Here is a 21,089-nt window from a genome sequence, read left to right as displayed (position 1 = left end):
GTGCCATGAAGCTTTCACTAGACACTTTCAAAAGTGCAGACCGCATATGCAGCTCTCAGATTTCCTCCATCATCTCTCAGACAGCAGCTGTCTATGAACAATTTATAATTCAGCTCCTCAACAGGTTCATCTTTAATATAAGGTCTAAGCTTGGTGCACAATTCCATGACATCCTGACAATCATGCTCAAGCTCCCCATCAATCATTTCATTTTCAGGTAATAGTAACAATGTAGCAGGATTTGGTGAGGAGCACCTCTGTAAAGTAATCTTTTTGGCCGCCAATATAACTTGTTCATACTTTGCAAGAAATTGTCATATGCTGAGTTCATGTGCGGGTCAGTTGGATCTCCACTGAATGAGGGACTATCACTGTCAGAGATGGCTCATAATTATACTCTTGCACCTTTCAATACTGACACATACTGCTGCAACAGCTCTAAGACAGCCAGGTAGTCCTGCGTCTACGGCTCGAGGGAAGCAGACAAAATACGCCACAGGTCTTCGAGCATCCCTATGCATTTGTGTAAGGGCTCCTGCTCACTGCAAAAGAGTGCTAAAACTTTGTTGTAATCTGTCATCCTACACCATTTCCAAAAAACATCTTAACTTCTTTCTGAGTAGTACGTGGATTCAGTTTCAAAAAGGCACATATCCTCTCCTGCAACACATTCCTTGCTACCGTCTAAGTATGACGTCCAAAGGATAGGACTTCTTTCTGGCAGTACTGTAGCTTACTCAGGGAGACCTTGTATCCATTTTCAGCCAAGTAGTTTAGCAGATCAATAGTATCCTGACTACAGGCCTCCTGTGAATTTGACACAACCAAAAGGTTTTCAACATATTGCACAAGAACCGAATTGTAGGGCACATTAAGGGACTCAAAGTTCTTCTTTAGGATATGATTAAAAATTGAGGGTCTCTCTGTATACCCTGAGGGATTCAGTACCATGCCAAAACCCTATTTTGAAATCAAAAGGAGAAGATGAACTGGCTTTTTTCAGGCAATAGAATGGAAAAGAAAGCCTGGCACAAGTTGACAAACATTGAACCATCCACCCTCACATGGTGTCTAGATTAACATTACAGCTGGTTTCGGTGCCACAGGACAACAGGAGACACCAATATTATTAATTTTTCTCAGGTTCTGCATGATAAGGTATTTACTGCTTGGCTTCTGCAGGCCCATAATGGGTGAGTTACACAGAATCTCCATTATTTCTTTCAGAATTCCTTGTAGTTTCATTGACTCAATCACAGGAGTGATTCCAGCTTTGGTCTCAGATGTAAGATTGTACTGAGGCATTCTAAGGCACTCAATGTTTGATCTGATAGTTATTCAAACAGGTTTGACACCTTTGATAAGACTAATGTCTTTACTCAAAAAGACCCAAACTTTGGGCTTCAGTGTGTCCCTAAAATCTGTGGGCAAATCTTCAACAGTCATTAACGGATATACCCACACAGGGTTTCCCGGTGCTTTAGCTTCAGGTCGGTGTCTTGCTGGACACCACCAAAACAGAACATCCAAGTCTTCAGCTGTTTACGAAAGATGGGCAATAAGGTGCAGTTTCTGAGGGGTTGTGGAAGGTCATTCCACAGCTTTGGTCCGAAGGAACAAAAGGACTGACCTCCCATATGTACCAGTGTGACTCTGTGGACACTGCACACAATGCACATGAACCTGAGTGCAGCAAACAGGCAGGCTGGTAGGGTCTCATCAGTTCCTGGAGGTACTGTGGGCCCATCCCTGTCCTAACCTTGTGAAAGTAGCACAAAGCTTCGGAGTGAATCCACTTCTCCACTGTGAGCCAGTGAAGCTCTCAGAGAAGTACTGATGCCAAAGAACATTTTGGGAGTCAGTAGAGAAGTCTATTAGCTGAGTTCTAGACTACCTGCAAACGCTTAAAGGAGGCCTTATAAACCCATAGATAAAGGACGTTCCCATAGTCTAGTCCTGAAAGAATTAAGGCCTGGGTGACTGTCCTTTGGGTTAAAAATGAGAGCAGCTAAATGAATTTCCTCAGCCATTGCAGGACACCAAAGCAACCTTAGACACCCGAGGCTCCATGGACAGCTTCTCATCTAGCCAGAAGCCGAAGTTCTTAACCTTGGGGGCTGGCTCCTGAACCGCACCCAACATTTCTGGCCAGAGCTGTGGTCCCCTCAACAAAGGGTTCCTGCCCAGCACCAGTACCTCAGTCTTGTTGCTATTGAGTTCGAGCAAACTGCTGTTCATCCATATAGAGATCAAACCCAGGGATGAGTTTAAGGACTCTGGTTTGTGGTCCTGAGCAGATGACAGGGAGAAGATGATTTTATGTCATCTATGTATGAGAATAGAGTAAGGCTATGGCTCTCCACTAAGTCCGCAAGTGAACGAACATAGCTGTTAAATAACATCTGACTTAGGGCTGATCCTTGAGGAACTCCAGAGGCAAGGGCATGGGATTTCGAAGAGGCATTGGCCGAGAAAACCTAGAAAGTATGTTCTTTTAAAAAAGTCATCCAGGACAAAACTGTCCCTTGAAGGCCCATGTTAGTCAGTCTCTCTAGCAGAATGTGATGCGACACAGTATTGAGGGCCATGTTGAGATCGAGTCAAATCAGTGCAGCCGTCTCAACCCTACCCAATAGCCTCCTACTGCGTTCCGAGACTCCTAAAAGAGCAGATACGGAACTGTGTCCTGCTCTGAAACCTGACTCAGACGAATGTAAACATTTTTTGGACTCAACAAATGTGGAGATTTGTTTGTTGATATGTTTCGCCACAATTTCAGATAGGACGGGCAACATGGAAATTGGTAAAAAATTTGACCAATTTGTGGGGTCCAGATTTGGTTTCTTCCGGAGAGGCTGGACCATGGTATGCTTCCATGACTTTGGAATATGACCCCGCTGTAACAAGGAATTGAGGAATCCTACCAGCATGAGAACGACATCAGGGACTAAGATGCTCAACTTGGCAGGTGGAAAGGGATCTTGCGGAGAGCCTGATTTTATTGATTGGAATAGAGACAGAAACAGAGGAGGGCCCATCATGGCCCATGAATTCAATTTCTGCCAGGCCTGTGCATCAGCCAAGGTAAAGGAGTCCTGGCCATGCTGCTGGTCAACTGAGATGCTTATATACCGCCAGCCATCAGAGAATTCTGGATGTTCGCTACTTTTTTGACAAAGAAGTGCACTAGCTCCTCACACTGTAATTGGGACAATGTCAGCAAAAGGGATAAAATGTTTGGGTCAGAGAGTTCCTTAGCTACTCTGAAAAGAGTTTTTGAGCAGTTTTGGGCCGAAGAGGTTTTGTCTGAGTAGAACGTGGCCTGAGTAACTCTACAGAGTATATGATAGTTTTTTAGTGCCATTTTGTATTTAAGCTTCTTATCCTCATCACAGAAGAGCCTCCAGGACCTCTCCAGGCACTTACATTTCTTTTTCTCTGCCCTTAAAGCCACAGTAAACCAAGAGGCAGGGAGCTACAGTCTCGCTGAATGACTATATTTGACTGGCAGTACAGTGTCCAGAGGGTCCTGCATCCAGTCATCAACCACATGTTGATCTAAATCAGCCACTTGTGCTAGGCTCGGCATCGTATTCCTCAGGTGGACGTTGAGGGTCTGGGCGTTCAACCTCAGCCAGTTTCTGGTCCTAGACAGAGGTCTGTCCCCCACTGTTCAGGGAGCTTGATCAGCATCGAAACGTTTTAGATTTGAAAAGATAGAATTGAAAAGATGACCTGCTTTTTGGGTAGGAGTAGAGTTGATTAGATCCCGATTCAATGCCCTGAGATCCTCTATCGGGACCCGGCCAGGACTACAAGTGACATCTTCTAGATGTATAATTAAATCTTGTAAATAAAAGAAATTCACGCTTCTAAGAATGTGTGGCGCAAGTATGACTGGCACAAGTGTACACCAGTTCTCGCGTATCCAGGGGGATGGCAGATTTGTGCACTAGATATTGTCAGTGTGTGTGAGGCCAATCGAGAAGGACATGGCAACACAAGCCGGGATTAGTAGATCCTGGATTGTACATTTATAAATGTCCTTAAAAACAATGGCAATCCAATTTTTGGTTTGTCCACTACTTCTCACTATGGAGTAATTACGAGGTAGTGCCACAATAACATCGGACTGGGAGGCCTCACACATCCAAGTTTTCATTAAAAAGAATGTATCAGGAACATGCTCCAGCAGAGTTAAGCAGATACTGTCAGTGGAATAGTGGCAAGCGTCAGTTAAAGTTGAAGAAGCAGAAGTTGCTTCCTATCTCACAGCTTATGGTGGAAACTTCACTTCTCACTGATTCAGAATCAAGAGATGCATTCCTCTCAGTGGCAGGCAGCGAGTTGCTGTGTGGGATGAACAAATAGTTACAGGAGGAACATCTTTGTAAGCTCATTTGCAGGTTTAACTAAGCCCGACAGGCATCTAAACAAACAGGATAAAGCGTCCTCAGCTGGTCAGCCGGAAATGTCTTTAAATCCGACCTGACAGAGGCAGGGTGCTTGCCCCTGTACCCGTTCAATATAGACTGACAGCCGTCCCCTCTCTTGCCAGTTTCAAATCAACATCTTTATCATGAGTTTGAAAGTCAACAACACCCCCGTACAGTAGAGAGTGCAATTCACCTTGCCCAATAAATCTTGTCCTAGAAGGTTTATAGGACTAGAATTACACACTTCAAATTGATGGTCTTCCTCAAACGTCCCTATCTTTACAGGTAACTTTTGGGAAATAGGGTTTGTGATTTGTTTATCGGCAACTCCCACAACTTGCATCTGCTTTCCCGAGAGGGGCAGGTTTGGAACTTCTGCTGTTCTCACAGTGAAATTAGGAATATAAACATTCCTCAACTTCTTCAAACTCAACTTCCAACTCCAAACCAACAGCATAATCACCATCAGAGGCATCCATTCTGTTGATATATTACTGAATAAAACATGCGTGCAACATTTAACTAATGCCAGATTGACTAGATATGAACTGATTCTATTGTCTGCTGACACTACTACTTTGCATTGTTGTACTTCTTTGAGCCCAGCCACGTTGGTGCCTTTGCCTGTGAAGGATCAGATGAAAGACTTCCATGATCATATTTTGGTGACAGAACAACAAACTAAAGGCAGAATTGATATGTATGACAAAGCTTTATTTGAAAGAGATGCAGATTTATGGATGGATGGTTCATGTTTTAGACTGCCCACAGAAGAGACTAGAGCAGCTTATGCTATAACTGCATTAGAAACAGTAGTAGAGATGAGATGCTGGGTGAATCACTCATTGTAAGAGACTGTGAAAAGGTCCATTTTGTCGTGCACACTGAAAGCTCCAATGCCCGTTTTAAACGTATACAGTATAACTATAAACATCAGGCATATCTTGCGCCCAGGACCTAACATGCTATTTACCTTATGCCCACTGATCAATGTGATAAGTGTGGAACCTCTTCTGGGGCTGTGCACATGTGGTGTTGAGTTGTTTCTCCTTGACCCTCTACTGAAGGGAAGAGGTGCAAAGTTTAAACAATGCGACTGGCAGGGACGTTCCAAGTACGATGTATGTGGCTATACCAGAGCAAACCTTACAAGCAGAATGCAATATAAACATGAATCCCCATTTGTTACAATAGAATTCAACTGATGAAGAAAATGTTGAAAGGCAAAAGAAAGGTACCAAGGTTAATGGGATGTGAATAAGACCTAGTGGAATGATTAGTTTGCCTAATGCTTTGGTGTATAATTTGGCATTTACTAGTAATGGTCTTGCACAATTGGGATGCAATGCCATGTGTAGATATTTTTCACAATTTTTGTATGATAAGAAGTTTTGAAAGAATGTGGAGCCATCTGCAAGAACCACATTACATGTGGACTGTTCAAATGCGGTAAGGGACACCTAAAACATCAGGACACTTTCCAGCTTCTGTGATGCCTTTTGAAAATTTACAAATGGACTTTGTGAAGTTTCCATCCACACACAAATTTCGGTATTCACTGGTGGTGGTGTGTACGTTCTCCGGTTGGATTGAGACCAACGTAACAAAGATGAACAATGCACAGACAGTGGTTAAGTGTTTGCTGAAGGAACTGATTCCAAGATTCGGAGATCTGATGCAGGATTTTGTCAATTAATGGTCCACACTTTGTGAATGAAGGGGTGGAGTGGGTTTGTAAGGCCCTGGAGATAAAGCAAAAGTTTCATTGTGTGTACCATCTACAAGCAGGTGGAGCTGTGGAGAAAAAGAATGGTATATTTAAAGCAAAGATTAATGTGAAGACATGGGCAGAGACTGAACTGACTTTGGTAGATGCATTGCCTATAGCACTTCTAAGTATGCAAAGTACTTCGATAGCCACCACTAAATTGAGCTCTCATGAGATTGTGACTGGCAGATAGTTAGCGATATGGGGTGCTACCCAAAGAAATGCTATCATGCACATTGGTGATGCAATGCTGAGAAACTATTGCATTGCCCTTACAAAAAGACTGAGGACCTGATTTTGATCTTGGCGGTTGCACTGCCAAGCGGTGTCAGGGGCAGACCCACAGAGACCGCCAAGTCAACGGTGTTCCACCTGCCGTATTTAGATGTTACAGCTCTTCAAGCGGTGGACTGGTGGTGGTTTTCAGATGGAGGGAGGACATCGTGGGACCCAGTGGACAGTAGGCTACGGGAGTGGCTGTGGAATAGAGGTAATTTACACACACACACTCTACATTTGTCATGTGTGTCTCCCTGCACAACACACAACACACCACATACGCACCATTATCCACTGCCATTACACCACAGCACAACATGCACATGCCGCAAACAAACACTGACGGATGTCCACAACACAATATACATTCAGCATTGACACAACATCCAGACACGACACAACTAGACACTAATTAACACAAACACACTCACACACAAGCACAACTACACCCCATGAAAAACGACAACCACACAACACCACTCACCTAAATGATGCACATAGAAACACAACTCACACAACATCACAGCCATATGCAGGTGGCACACATACTGACACAACCACAGCACCAACTCCAGCTCCCTCATCCAGCCAATCACAAAGCACACACACGTACACATACTGGCTCACACATACAACTCGACGCACAACATGACAGGTGCAGGTCCCCTGGCAATGTGTACACATGGACACAGGTGACAGGTGTGAATGCACTGTCATTGTGGTGTCTGCATTAATTTGCCAATGAATACTGGATACATAATGACTGTTATGTATGTATACAATATTTGTTGTGTACCAGTGTCCCCATACCTGCCTGACCCACTTGTGTCCATGACATATGCATTTTACAGTGATTTGAAAAAATGTACTGTGACATTAATATGCCTGCAGTGGTCCCAACCTCCTGTGCAGTGCCACCCAACGTACCCTGGCAATGCGGTGTCCCTACCTTTGAGTCCGGCGATGAGGAAGTTGTGTTTTCTCCGTAGGTCAGTGATAGCAGTGACGTAAGGTGTTCAGTAGTATTCAGTTGAAGACAGGGGTATGGGGAAAAAATGAGAGTTTTCATCCCTTCCACCCTCCTACCCCAATCTGCCAACTAAGACATGGAAGTAGGACTTCCACTTTTTTCTTGGCTGTAAGGCAAATCCAAATCTGCATGGCGGGAAGGGTGGCTGGGGTCATGTTAGCATCCCCTTTTCCCTCTCCCACCATCGACGGTGGCCATTATTTCTTGGCAGGGATGGCGGTTCAAATACGGCCTTTCATTTATGGGACTCCCACCATCTAAATACGGCAGGAGGACCATCATGGTGGCGGACGGGTTTCCAGTCGAAAGGTCTACAGCGGGACAGTTACTGCCAAGATCTAAATCAGGTCCTGAATCTTTTGTACAATTAGGTGAAAGATGGCCTGCCTGCATCATCCACGCCTGAAGGACACAGTCTCCAGCCTGCAGACTGGGTATTTATGAAAACCTTCCAACAAAATTATTGTTGTCTGCAGAGATGGAAGGGCCCCACCCAGGTCCTGCTGGTTACTAACACAGCTGTGAAATGTCAGGAACATTAAAACTGGATACACACCAGTTATGTGAAGCGAACGCCTGCACTGGTGTGTCAAGAACAGAGAGAGCGCATATCCGATGTACCGCAAGCAGTGCTAACTAACAATACCAGATATAACCTGCATCCAAAACCTATACATCAATTGTTAGAAATGGGGTTTCTGGCTGGCTAGGGTATGCACCTCGGCCACGCAGAACCCACCACTCTTGTCATGGCAAGTAAGTTACATCCCAAAGATAACCCGTGCTCACCTCCGGTAGGCTGGTGCACAGCAGTCAGGCTTTTCCCCAGAGGTCATATATAAAGTGTTTGCGCAACACTCTCACCAGTGACAAGATAGATACTCCACAAAAGAGACTCTACACAAGGTTATATCAAAAATAGATTCCTATATTATACATATATATTATTGGGATACACTATATGAATCCCAATTAAGGTGCAGACACATATATATCATTGGGCCAAAACAATATAATGCACAACTACTGGGCAGACACATACATGTCACTGGGTTCAAAATAATATAATGCAAAACTACTGGGCATTGCTTGTAAGGCAAATATGTATAGAGAAAAGGCATTTGGATCACTAGTTGTCCTTCTAAGTACACTGGTTACCACATTGTCCATGAGTCATCTCTGTTGAGATAATACATAAATCATTGCAATTATTACCATGAAAATGTAGCACTCCTAGGCTCCTACTATGTATTATACGGTAAGTCAACACAGAGATATTGAGCCTAAAGCACCTAGGTGCCTTTTACAGCTGTCAAGTACTTTCAATAGAGTTCCCTGGTATAACAAGCCAACTAGATGACTTAGAGAGCCCTAAGGTGACTGAACGTCCTCCAATCCACCTGGAATGCACCACGAGAGGCAGAGGCATGAACCTCCTTTGCCCCTTTTAGGGATTATAGGGTAGATATCCTGCTCACCTCTAGGTCCTACCCAGAGGTCTACCCCATAGTGGAAGGCCACCAGGGACGGATTCACAGTCTCCCTCAGCCCCACTCACACGTGGGAACACAGAAGGAGCTCCACAGTGGGCTCGGTGCAGCGTCTGACAGGGAGAATTGTGAGGGAACTCCCCCCAGGGTGGAGAGAGAACAGGGTTCTCCCAGCAGCAGCCTTCCCTTGTCAGACTTCGTGCAATGGCTGGTGTGGCACACGTGGAGAGGAGCTGTATGCTCTGATCCAGAGTGCAAGCACCAGAGGTGTGGGTGCTTAGGCAGGCAGGGAAGGAGCCTGTGGTGCACTGCAGCCGCCGGCTGCCTCCTGTGGTCTCTCAGGTTGTTCATTGCGGCTGCAGGCTGTCTCCTGTGGTCTTTCTTGCAGGCGCTGCTCCCGCTGGGGCAAAGTGAGGCCTCCCTAGTGACGGCACCCGACATGCACTGCAACCACGAGGGGAAATCCCCTTTGTGACACTGTGGGATACTACTCTTCACGCGATCTTCGTGTGCTACCAATATACCCAGCAAATGCAGGCAAATCCAGTGCTCACCATGCGTAATAGATGTACTCTGGCACAGCAGGCCAATAAAGCGCTCCCCGATGCGCTATTTACCTTTTGGGAGCTCTGTCAGTCTCAGCCCCATGTCAATCAAGCAGGTGCAGGGGCTCTGTGGGAGCAGGAGTCAGTTAGAAGCCCCTGGAAAACACTTGCAGTTTGGAGCAACGGAGACAGACCAGCACATCAGGGCAAGTTCTCCAAAATGGCAGTTCCTCCTGGCAGCCCAACAGAACCTGGGCCTCCCTGGTCAAGGAGCAGCTGGCAGCAGGGCAACAAGCAGAGAAGCAATCCAGCGGGTCCTTTATCCCACCCAGCAGCAGCAGATATCAGGCCAACCACAGAAAAACAGTCAAGATGAGTTCTTTGATCAGGCCAGGAGTCCTTCTGGCAGAGGTACAGTCCTGGTTCCAAAAGTGCTCTAAAACTCATGGGGCAAGAGCCCCTGTACTTGTATTCCAGGTGCCCAGTTTCTAGAAGGAGGGAGAAGTTTCCAGCCAAATCCAACAAGTGCCAAGAATTTCCCTCCTCCAATACTCTGGCTCCAGACATCAGTAGGGTGTAAACAAGCCTTTTGTGTCAGGGCAGAGCACAGCCTATGGAAGTGTAACGTGGGCCTCCTCTCCCACTCTCCCAGCCCAGGAAGACCATCAGAATGAAACACTGGACTCAGAGACTCACATGTGCTGGTAACCTCTGGAGACCTAGTGTTAGAAATGGGGTTCCTGGTAGGCTAGGGTAGGCACCTTAGCCAGGCAGTAACCACCACTCTAGTCAGGGCAAGGGAGCTACACACTTAAAATAACTCCTGCTCACCCCCTTGGAAGCTTGACACAAGCAGTCAGGCTTATCTCAGAGGCAATATGTAAAGCATTTGCACAACACACACACACTAGTGACACAATAAATACACCACAAAGAAAAATCCACAACAGATTATTTAATAAATAAACCATATTGCGTAAAACATTAGACCGAAAATGACATAACTCTGCAGTATTCTGCCAAGCAGGCAGTTGTCAGATCACCATCATCAATGCAAATATCAGAAACTTTCCCAGGTTGCATAGGTCATAAAACACACCCTTCCACTTCATACCAGGTAGACCCTGAAAAATATATATATATGCCAGCCCAATATAGCAAGGACGACATATTACATAAATCAGATCACACAACAAAATGCAGAACCAATGACGGCAAAAATACTATAGTGAAATGCATTATCTGCAGGGATTACCAACAACCCCTTCAACACAAGGTTTCTGTGTGTCTGTGCTTCCTTTAGAAGGTATACATGGTGTATACTGAGTAGGAACATGTGAATCGCAAAGAATTCCCCCTGAAACCTCAGGCCATAGCACTCTTGTGCTTCTTTTCAACTTACTATGGTACTCTACAATCTCCCTAAGTAAAGGAAAATCCTCATGGCGGTCCTCTCCCGCGATTGGGGACCTCCTCACAAACCGAACAGCAAGAAATGCCCTCCAAACACATTCGCCTAGGATGCCCCTCAAAAGTAGAAGGCACCGTCTACGGGACTCCTGTGGGGAGGCCTTGTTCGGTCCTTCCCGCATTTAGGGTAAGCACCAAGAGATGCAGCTGCACTCAGGCCAAGGGTACTGTACCGGACTCTGGCTGGGGCTGTGCTGGCTGTGCTGCAATGGTAGGGGCCATTATGATGGCCCCACAGGGCGGGGGTACACTGCTCCATCTAGGGAGAATGCAGTTCAGCTCCCCGGGGCCAATCTCAGTAGTAGACTCCCTTCCCTTGGGGAGCCTGGGTAGCGAAAGTGTTGGCACAGCCAGGTCCGGAAGAATGGTGAGGACCCTCCCCTCAGGGATATTATGGTAGGCTCCATGGCGAGGGAGCTGGGGGGGGTCCTTCCAGCAGCAGCCTTTGTGTCGTTTGTTGTGCATCGGCTGGTGCGGCACCCATGAAAAGGGGCTGTGTGCCCCTGACCCCGGGTGCAGATCCCAGCTCTGTGGGCACTTTAGGCTGGTAGGGTGGGGCGGGAGCTTGTGGTCAACTTCAATTGGGGGGTGCCTTCCGTTGTCTCCCTGGGTGCCCCGGATCCTGGAGGGTTGGCCACAACGATCCTCTGGCAGGGGGGGGAGCCACAAGGGGAGTCAACAAAGCTGGCCTGCACCGCACTTGACTTCTTCTTGAAGCACGGGCAGAAATAAAGCGTTCACCGGGCGCTAAGGAACACGAAGCAAGGTTTGTCATGGAGCACTCCCCATTCACTGCTTCCTAGTAGGCTGGCTGTGTCAACTTCAGGGCCCCCCACGAGGATCCCAATGGCAAGGGGGGGGTCCCCTGAGAGAGCAAGGACCACCTACCAGACCCCTGGGGCCCAGAGGGGGATAGTAACCTGTAGGCCAAAACATAGGGCAGGCAGTCTATACAACGGTTCCTCCTTGCAAAGCAGCAGTCCTTTGGCAACCCCCAAGTCAAGGACAGGCAGGTAGCAGGCCAACATACGGAAAAGCAATCCAGGTGAGTCCTTTGGGCCACCCAGCAGAAACCAGGCAGCAGAGCTACAAAAGAATAGCAGTCCAGAAGAGTCCTTTCAGCAGTCCAGCAGTCCCTCTAGCAGAGGTAAGGTCCCCGTTCCAAAAGTGCTCTAAAATAAGCGGGCTAAAGACTTCAACTTATACTCAAAAAAGCCTTTGTTCAGAGGTAACTTCAAAAGAGTCCTTTCAAGTCAAGCACAAAGCCCTTTGAGCACAGCCGTGTCTCCAGACACCTGTAGGGAATAATTAGTTAATTCTGTGAGGGCAGAACACAGCCTAATCACATGTAAGGTGTGAACAACCCTCCCCAGCACAGGAAGACTATCAATATGTAGATGCCTCTTCTGTCACACCCAGCACTTCCTGTGTGATGGTTGGCTGGAAGGTTTGCACCAAGTGGAGCTGTCACTCTGCCCCTGACATGGATTGGAGTCAGGCTGCAAAAGCACTAGCGTTATAAGCACAAAGAAATGACAACTTTCTACAATGGTAATAAAAAATTTGACTTACACCAATAAGCAGGAATTCTCACTACCATTCCAAACATACTAAACATACCCACATTATTCCTCATATATCAGAAGATACCACATAGACATATGTCAGGGCATTCCCAATACAATCCTATGAGAGGACCAGCACTCACAGTAGTGAGAAACTAAATAGGCTGTTTGTCACTACTAGGACATGTAGTACATAAAGACATATGTCTTACCTTTTACATACAGAGCATCCTGCCCATAGGGCTATCGAGGGCCTACGTTAGTGGGGACTTGGGTGAAGTAAAATGGGAGCGTAGGCCTTGGCAAGTAGTTTGATTTGCCAAGTCAATGTGGCAGAAAACTGTGTACGCAGGCCCTGAAGTGGCAGACCTGAGACAGGTTTGAAAGGCTACTTCTGTGGGTGGCACAATCTGCGCTGCAGGCCCACTAACAGCATTTCATTTGCAGGCCCTGGGTATCCGTTATACCACTTTACAAGAGACTTATAGGTTAATTAAATAAGCCACACAGGTGTACTCCAATTATACCAAGTCGTAGGGGTGAGAGCACATGCACTTTACCATTGATTAGCAGTTGTAAAGTGCCCAGAGTCCTATAGTGAACAAAACGAGGGTCAGAAAAATAGGAGGGGAAAGGCTAAAGATTTAGGGATAACTCTGCAGAAAGGGCCATTTCCAACACCTGGTGATTGTGAAGAATGTGGTCTGCAGAGGAGGTAAAAAGTCCCAAACCAAGCATGTTGTTAAAATTTAATAAAACAGTATTGAATACAAGGATATACAATTATGGAGAGACATCAGAGGGAGCTCTATAAGTAACTATTACTTTTCTCTTCCCTTGTCATGCTTGTTATCGTTCTGCTCTGTTTCAGCCTTTTTCTTGGATTGTGATATATGAAATAATGATCCCCTACTGGTAAACAGAAAGTTCAATTTGTAACAACTGTTGCCCCCGCAATAGATTTGTACCAGTACCATCATGCTGAGTACAGGGAAAATGTTGCAATAAAAATGATGAACCCATACCATACTCATCCTTTCTCTCCGACAGAACTCAGAGAGTCCGACTCTCACCCTTCCGCTCCAAAGCCACCAACCTCATCTGCGGCGTCCCCCAAGGCTCCTCACTCAGCCCAACGTTGTTCAACGTCTACATGGCCCCCCTCGCACAACTGGCCCGCCAACACAACCTCAGCATCATCTCCTACGCCGACGACACCCAACTCGTCCTCTCCCTGACCAAAGATCCTCTCACCGCCAAAACCAACCTCCACGAGGGACTGAAATCCATTGCCAAGTGGATGAGCAACAGCCGCCTAAAACTCAACTCCGACAAGACGGAAGTCCTCATCCTCGGACGCACCCCCTCGGCCTGGAACGACTCCTGGTGGCCCACCGCCCTCGGCCCGCCACCCACCCCAGCCAGCCACGCACGAAACCTGGGCTTCATCCTCGACTCCGCTCTCACCATGTCCAAACAGGTCAACGCTGTCTCCTCTTCCTGTTTCAACACCCTCCGCATGCTCCGCAGGATTTTCAAGTGGATTCCAACAGGAACCAGAAAGACGGTGACCCAAGCCCTCGTCAGTAGCCGACTCGACTACGGCAACGCACTCTACACAGGCATCCCAGCGAAAGACATCAAACGACTCCAACGCATCCAGAACGCAGCCGCCTGCCTGATCCTCGACGTACCCCGCCGAGGTCACATCTCCCCCCACCTGAAGAACCTCCACTGGCTCCCCGTGGAAAAGAGGATCACCTTTAAACTCCTCACCCACGCACACAAGGCACTCCACAACACCGGACCCACCTACCTGAACTCCAGACTCAACTTCTACGTTCCCTCACGTCAACTACGCTCTGCCAACCTCGCCCTCGCCATCGTCCCCCGAATCCAGCGCAAGACCTCTGGCGGCAGATCCTTCTCCTACCTCGCCGCCAAGACCTGGAACTCTCTCCCCACCACTCTTCGCCAGACCCAGGACCTCCTCACCTTCAGGAGACTCCTCAAGACATGGCTCTTCGAACGTTAGCAGCACCCCCCCCCCCTAACGGGTACATAGCGCGCTTTATAAATCTTTTGATTGATTGATTGATTGATACCATAACAAAATTAATGTTTCAGACTGCTAGATATATATGCAGATGCCTGCTGAGGTTCAAAAAGAGTTCACATTTGTTACATATGCCTCTACCATTTAACACATCATGCTATGCATTTTGCTCTTTATTTAAGACCCTTACTTTTGGGACAGAGAAAAAAAGTTAGACCATCCACAATAAAATTATTGTTATTAGACTGATAGGCAAGGGTCGCTCCTCCGGGGAGGCAAATTGTCTTTAGGCCTTTTCTGCCCCTCTTGGGGGCAGATCAGCCTATTTTTACTAGATGAAACCACTAGACACCAGGGATTTTTTTAGGTCAATTTCCCCCAAGGGGATGGACTCCTTAAGCAAGGGTTGCTCCCCTGGGGGGGTGGGAATTTATTTTAGGCTGTTTCTGACACACTTTGGAGCAGATCAGCCTATTTTAGTTAGACCGATCTGCCCCCAAGGGGGGCAGAAACCACTAGGCACAAGAGATTTTAATTTTTTTACAGATGGGGAGCGGCCCCTTAGGCAAGGGTCGCTCCCCTGGGGGGGGGCAATTTTATTTTAGGGAAGTCGGCCTATTTTTCTTAGGCCAATCTGCCCCCAAAGGGGCAGAAACCACTAGACACCAGGGATTTATTTTGTTTTACGACAATTTCACGGAAGGGGAGAGACCCCTTTGGCAAGGGTCGCACCCCTGGGGGAAAATTTATTTTAGGCCATTTCTGCTCCCCTTGGGGGCGGACAGGCCTATTTCTGTTAGGCACATCTGCCCCCGGGGGGCAGAAACCACTTAGGCACCAGGGATTGGTGTGTGTGTATGTATTTCATTTGGTGGGGCAGCCCCTTGGGCAAGGGTCGCTCCCCATGGGGGGTACATTACTGTTGGCCATTTCTGCCCCTTTGGGGGAAGATCAGCCTATTCTGGTAAGGCCCATCTGTCCCCAAGGGGGGCATAAAGCCCACCAGAGGCCAGGGAAGAAACTTGTTCAAAAAAAGAGGCTGGGGGTATGGCCATACCCCCGCCACAAATAAGTGGGGACAAGGTTGTTCTGCCCACTGGTGGGCAGATGGTGCAAAATACCCCTTATCCATTCCTAGGGGGGCAGGAAGCTACCTAGATGCCAGAGAAGTTAACAAAAATAAAAAATAGTGGGGTGGTGGCTACCAACCACTATGGGCATGTTTATGCCCCCACCCCAACTGAAGGGGGTAACAGTCTTTCAGCTCTCTCCTGCACACTAACAGTTCTTATCCAAAGGCAAGCAAGAGGACATTTGATTATTTTGGGTTTTAGTTTTACATTTGGGCCATGAGAGCTTGTCTAACTCTCAAAATCGTCCCACTTGGAATAGTGATAGCAGCACTTTTTGGACTTTGGGACACTGCCATGTAGAAAAATCTACGAGACCTAGACAAATCTGAAAACTAACATCTGGGGGAGCCTAGGATGGTGTGCTTCACATGCACCCTTTTCTTACCCACAATGCCCTGCAAACCTCTAACTTTGCTTGAAATCACACATTTGTCCCACATTTTCGTGATGGAACCTTCCGGAATCTGCAGGAATCCACAAGATTCCTACCAGCTAGTATTGTAGCATCCATACCGATAAAAATTCTGCTCCACTTGTCAGCCTAAAACCATTTTTTTTCAAACTGCCGTTTTGGACCCACTTTGGTTCTCCCTAATTTTCGACATGTTTTTGGCTCTTCCCTGTCACAGGCACTTGGCCGACCAACACAAGTGAGGTATCATTTTTACAGGGAGACTGAAGTGAACGTTGGGTGGTAGGAAATTTGTGCTGGTGCTGTGATCTCAAACAGAAATATGGGAAAATTTGATTTTTTTAATCTAAATTTGAGGTTTGCTGAGAATTCTGGGTAAGAAAACACTGGGGGATCCACACAAGTGGCACCTCCCTGGACTCCCTTGGGTGTCTAGTTTTCAGAAATGTTTGAGTTTGGTAGGTTTCCCTAGATCGCTGCTAAGCCCAGGACCACAAACGCAGGTTCCCCCCGCAAAACATGCACTAGGCATTTCCAGATAAGTGAGGTACCATTTTTATCAGGAGACCGGGGAGAATGCTGGGTGGACTGAAGTTTGTGGCTCCCCTCAGATTCCAGAACTTTGCAGCACCGAAATGTGAGGAAAAAGTGTTTTTTTGACAAATTTTGAGGTTTGCTAAAGATTTTGGGTAACAGAACCTGGTGAGAGCACCACAACTTACCCCATCCTGGGTTCCCCTAGGTGTCTAGTTTTCAGAAATGTCCAGGTTTGCTAGGTTTTCCTAGGTGCCGGATGAGCTAGAGGCCGCAATCCACAGCTAGGCACTTTCCAAAAAACAGGTCAGCTTTCTTTGGGAAAATGTGATGTGTCCACGTTGTGTTTTGGGGCATTTCCTGTCAAGGGCACTAGGCCTACCCACACAAGTGAGGTACCATTTTTACTGGGAGACTTGGGGGAATGCTTGGTGGAAGGAAATTTGTAGCTCCCCTCAGATTCCATAACTTTCTATCACCGAAATGTGAGATAAAGTGTTTTTTGTCAAATTTTGAGGTTTGCTAAGGATTCTGGGTAGCAGACCCTGGTGAGAGCGCCACAAGTTACCCCATTATGGGTTCCTCTAGGTGTCTAGTTTTCAGAAATATCCAGGTTTGCGGTTTTTCAAGGTGCCGGATGAGCTAGAGGCCAAAATCCACAGCTAGGCACTTTGCAAAAAACAGGTCATTTTTCTTTGGGACAATGTGATGACTCCACGTTGCGTTTTGGGGCATTTCCTGTCGCGAGCACTAGGCCCACCCACACAAGTGAGGTAAAAAAATTGTTGGGAGACTTGAGGGAATGCTAGATGGAAGGAAATTTGTGGCTCCTCTCAGGCTCCAGAACATTCGGTCACCGAAATGTGAGGGAAAAGTGCTTTTTTGCCAAATTTTGAGGTTTGTAAAGGATTCTGGGTAACAGAACCTGGTGAGAGCCCCACAAGTCACCCCATCCTGGATTCCCCTATGTGACTACTTTTCAAAAATACAAAGGTTTGGTAGGTTTCCCTAGGTGCCGACTGAGCTAGAGGCCAAAATCCACAGCTAGGCACTTTCCAAAAAACACGTCAGATTTCAATGTAAAAATGTGATGTGTCCATGTTGCCTTTTCCTGTCTCAGGAATTAGGCCTACCCACACAAGTGGGATACCATTTTTATCGGGAGACTTGGGGGAACACAGAATTGAAGAACAAGTGTTATTGCCCCTTGTCTTTCTCTAAATTTTTTCCTTCCAAATGTAAGGCAGTGTGTCAAAAAAAAGTCTATTTGAGAAATGCCCTGTAATTCACATGCTAGTATGGGGACCCCAGAATTCAGAGATGTGCAAATAACCACTGCTTCTCAACACCTTATCTTGTGCCCATTTTCGAAATACAACGGTTTCCTTGATACCTGTTTTTCACTCTTCATATTTCACCAAATGAATTGCTGTATACCCAGTATACAATGAAACCCCACTGCAAGGTGCAGCTCTTTTATTGGCTCTGTGTACCTAGAGTTCTTAATGAACCTACAAGCCCTATATACCCCTGCAACCAGAAGAGTCCAGCAGATGTAACGGTATAGTGCGTTCGAAAATCTGACATCGCAGGAAAAGGTTACACAGTAAAATCTGGAGAAAAATTGCTGTTTTTTCAGCTCAATTTCAATATGTTTTTTATTTCAGCTATTATTTTCTGTAGGAAAACCTTGTAGGATCTACACAAATGACCCCTTGTTGAATTCAGAATTTTGTCCACTGTTCAGAAATGTTTAGCTGTCCGGAATCCAACATTGGTTTCATACCCATTTCTGTCCCTAACTGGAAGGAGGCTAAAAGCACAAAAAATAGTAAAAATGGGGTATGTCCTAGTAAAATGCCAACATTGTGTTGAAAAATTTGGTTTTCTGATTCAAGTCTGCCTGTTCCTGAAAGCTAGGAAGATGGTGATTTTATCACTACACACCCTTTGTTGATGCTATTTTAACGGAAACAAAACACAAGTCTTCTTCAGAAGCCCTTTTTTCCATTTTGTCTTTTTTTTAAATGAAATTTTCGCTGTATTTTGGCTATTTCTTGGTGTCCTCCAGGGGAACCCACATTAAACAGATGCTGTAAGACCTTTCTTCGTGCTGTTATCAAAGTCGAGCAAATGCATATGGTATTGCGTTCTTCCGCTCTCATTGAGAAAGCTGTGCTCTGTTGAGAAAGCTGTTGCTCGAGTAGAAAATCTACTCGAGCAGCAGAAAGAAGTAGTGCCTCTGGTGCACAGCGTGGTGTCGTTTATGCTGATTTAACAATGAGGGACAAGCTACCGGCTCTAAAAATCAGCGCAAGCAGTTTTTAGGTCGAGCATTCGAGACCTCTTGTATATACTTTAGAATATACTTCTATACTTCTTTGTGGGTGCTCTGCTTTTTTACTGGTTTGTTTCAGTGTCCTTAAAAAATCTTGCTTGCGAATGGTCAATCCTTGCTCTTTGTCCCACCTTTTCAAAAGTTGTCTACTTCCCTGGATCATGGTCCCAGTACTTGTACCCTTCCACTTGTGCCAGTGTAACGTGTTTAGGGATTACTTATTTCAAAGGCTAATAGCATTTGACTAGAGCACTGGATGTTTTCAGTGGCTCCAGTCTGTTTCTGTTAACAGGCTCTAAATCATGTTCTTCTCTTGTTACATGTGCTGTGCATTCAAAGACCGAGTACAAATGTTAGAGGCTGTTTTATGAGGGTGCCTATTTCCACCCCCTGGTGCCGCTGTGCAAAGCCAATCAAGACCACAAGTATGTTGATATCAAATTTTTTACACGCTGCCGTGGCGTGGAAAAAATCGCTACCGTTAAAATATTTCATGTATATTCCCCTAATTTAAAAATGCCCGCCGCACGTCATGCGTGATGAGGTCATTGACGTAATGACGAGGCCTTCTCTCTTTTCCTTTGCAGTTGTTTGTTATATATTTTCTGCTATTCACTATGGCTCCAACTTTATATTTGTCCCATGCGCGCCGAAAGCCCTTGAAGGTGGACTCGACCAGGATTGCATGTTGTTATTGTCTGCTGGCTCTATACCCCACAGTCGGGGAAAGAAAAAACTGCAGTTCTAAGAGCGGGCAGGCTGCGTCTCAGGAGCAGATTGTGCATGTACATCACGCCTCAGTATGGGTGTGCTGAATGTGTACATATTCATATAAGTGAAGGACGGAGTCCAGGGCACGTCCGTCAGTCGGTGAGCAAACGGAGATGACAGAACGACTGCCAAATACCATTAGGGCACCATTAAACAGATTACACGAGGAAAGGGGATTTGCATTTGTGGGGCATGTGGCACTTTTAAACACAGCTGTGCACGGTTGATGCTGTTAATCTGGGGCCAGGCACCATGCTACCCCTGCTGTGCCCTCTTTGTCTCGCGCTCTCTCTCTCGTTCTCTCTCTCTGTGCCCTGCTGTCCCTCTCTTGCTCGTTTTTTCCTTCTCCTCTCTTACTGTCTCACGTTATCACTTACATTTTTTCTCTTGCCTTTCGTTCTCTGTACTACGCTCCCTATTTATTTTTCTCCTCCTTTTACTCATTCAGCCCCCCTCTCTCTCCTTCCGCTGCAATCCCTTCTATCTCTAATTTGTACTATTTTTCCAGCCCTTACCTTGCACGCTTGCTCACACCTCTCCTTCACTCTCTCCCTCCATTTCATCATCTCTCTTAGCGACCCCCTTTCTATCTCCCTCCTACCTCTGTCTGTGTATCTCTCTCCATTTTTAACCCTCCCTCACTCTCTCTTTAGCTGCTGCAGTTTGGACACCGTTAATTTGCAGGAGGAGTTTATGTATGCCTTCTGTGTGTAGTATATGAGCACACGAGACATGAACCTTGAATTACAAAGACACATGAAGTCAATTTCTCTGGACTGCACATGGCATAAGACTATTGCTGAGGAATAGCGTGCAAATACTGCTCCATAATCAGCCATTCAAAGTCTTAAATACCATGGATGTCACTTGACAATTTGGGAACTGGCACCTTAGCACATTATATACGGATACACATTTCGAGTACAGATATATTTGACATTCATATCAGGGAGCCTTTTTTCTGTTGAACACTGCTATTTTTTTATAATAATAATAATAACATAATGCAATTATTCATAATAGACTAAGGCCCTCATTATGACCCTGGCGGTAAAAAAAGGGATTATGACCACGGCAGTAACCACTAAAACAGACAGCCACTTTAACACACCGACCGCCAGGGTGGTAACAGCCGCTGGGCGGCCGTTACATTCCCACCCTCTGGATTATGACCCCACCAACCGCCATGGTTTTCGTGGTAATCTTACGGCCACGAAAACCATGGCAGTAGGCACTATCGATGCTAGGGAATCCCTTCCCTG

The sequence above is a fragment of the Pleurodeles waltl genome, chromosome 11 (assembly GCF_031143425.1).
Source record: "Pleurodeles waltl isolate 20211129_DDA chromosome 11, aPleWal1.hap1.20221129, whole genome shotgun sequence".
Lineage (NCBI taxonomy): Eukaryota > Metazoa > Chordata > Amphibia > Caudata > Salamandridae > Pleurodeles > Pleurodeles waltl.
The sequence above is the reverse complement of the archived record's forward strand: the minus strand, read 5'-3'. Positions refer to the sequence as shown.